The following is a 2,091-nucleotide window of genomic DNA, read 5'->3' as shown; positions in this document are numbered from 1 at the left end:
ATTCAGATCGATTGACCTTTGCCTTTTTTTGGTCAGGACCTAAAAGAGGACTAAAGTGTTTACCGTTTTTGCATTCTCGAAGGGTATCTGAAGACTGGTGTGAAAGAAAGAAGAAAGCCCCTAGGAGAAGCTCCCAGTGTTTTTTCCTATTTGCTTAAAGTCAGGCCAGTTTGAGTGCTGGCTTGAGTGCTTTTCCTATTTGCTTAAAGTCAGACCAGCTTGAGTGCTGGATTATTTTCAATACTTAGAGAAACCTGTGGTTTGACTTTGCTGAAGCTAAATTTTGCCATTTCCTCTGATGAAAGAGACCTTCTCCTTGCAGTAAAAACACAGCTGTTCATAGCTACTAACAATCCTGAACGGATTTGTAAGGTCACAGTGCAGAGGCTGCCTGCACAAGATCTTGCACTCATTTGAAATCAAAGCCTGTGGGTTATCAGAGAGGTTTTCAGTATTGAACAACAACTGACTGAGGCCTGTGCTGTGTGGTAGGCACGGTACCAGGGAAGTAGCAGGAGATGAAACAGGCTCTCTGTCCTTACGGAGCCTATGCCCAGGTAGACAAATGAAATAGCAGGCAACTCCAGGGGAGCATTGGGTGCTGTGCGCCAGAAGAACCCAAGGTTTTGTGGAAACAGTCTGGCTCTGTAGCATTCTAGGTCCAGGAAGTGGATTTCATCACTTCTCCAAATTGACTAGGCAAGTGGGAAAGACTTGCCTGGGAAGCACTAAAGAGTGCTGGGTTTCTCTGAGGAGTGATGAAAATATTCTGAAATTAGTTTGGGGGATAGATGCTCAACTCTATGAATATACTGAAATCCCACTGACGTATGCACTCTTTAAGAGGCAGAGGTGGGTGGATTGCTATGAGATCAAGGCCAGCCTGGGATGGTCTACATAAGTTTGTTCCAAGTTGGTTGGGGCTATATAGTGAGACCCTGTCTCAAAAAACCCCCAAACAATAACAAAGAAGGGGGAGGAGGAGGAGGAGGAAGAGGAGGAGGAGGAGGGGGAGGAGGAAGAGATGTTACTTGAGAGTAAGGACTGAGTTTCATCTAACAAACTCACCAGACTCCCACAGAGAGGCCAAAATACTGAGCTGATACTTTACAATGCTGGCCCTATCTTTCAGTCTCCAGATCTCTCAGGGAGACTCCTTTCCTATGCCAAGGTTGCTTGGTGAGCTCAAAAGTTGGAGGCAAATGTTCTTAAGGGAGATTTCATCAAAAACCCCTGGAATCATTCTTGTCAGGCAGTTTCACTTTCCAGGGGACTGAATATTCTGGTTCTATCCTTAGATGGAGTGGATAAATAGACTGACAAAATGTGCATTTTGCTTCCTTTCAAAACTCTGTTGGCAGTTATACCTCTGTAAATGCAGTCTTTTAACTATATTTTTATTTACTAAGTAACTAATTCATATGTCAAACATCAAAAGTACAACAGAAGTTACAGTGAAAATCTCTATCATCCCACCACCCAGCCAGCCAGAGTCTCTCCACAAGGATAATCTTCACTATCATCATCCTATGGATCCTTCTAGAGATATTTTAGCTGGGCGTGGTGATGCACGCCTTTAATCCCAGCACTCAGGAGGCAGAGGCAGGCAGATCTCTGTGAGTTCAAGACCAGCCTGGTCTACATAGTGAGTTCCAGGGCAGCTGGGGCTACAGGGAGACCCTGTCTCAAAAAGACCAAAAAAAATTTTTTTAATTTAATTTTATGTGTATGAATGTGTTGCCTGCATGTATGTAAATACACCCATGTCATGCAATGCCCATGGAGTTATGGGTGGTTGTTAGCTGCCATGTGAGTCCTAGGAACCAAACATAGGTCCTCTGAAAGAAGAGCCAGTGCCTCTTAATCGCTGGGCCATCTCTCCAGCCACAGAGACATTTTATCAAAAATAACACTTAGAAACTGCAGCTTTCTTTATTGACATTCTAGTCATGAAGATATACTTTAATGACCTTATTTGAACTTAAGAAATGCCGTATTTTTTTTTCTCATTTAATTTGGGAGTATCCTGTCTTCTACAAATACAAATTTGTCTTAGAATGGGTGACTTCTGATGATAGCTAATGTCATCCA

The sequence above is a fragment of the Nannospalax galili genome, unplaced genomic scaffold (assembly GCF_000622305.1).
Source record: "Nannospalax galili isolate Female #2095 unplaced genomic scaffold, S.galili_v1.0 scaffold891, whole genome shotgun sequence".
NCBI lineage: Eukaryota > Metazoa > Chordata > Mammalia > Rodentia > Spalacidae > Nannospalax > Nannospalax galili.
This window is presented reverse-complemented; position numbering follows the sequence as displayed.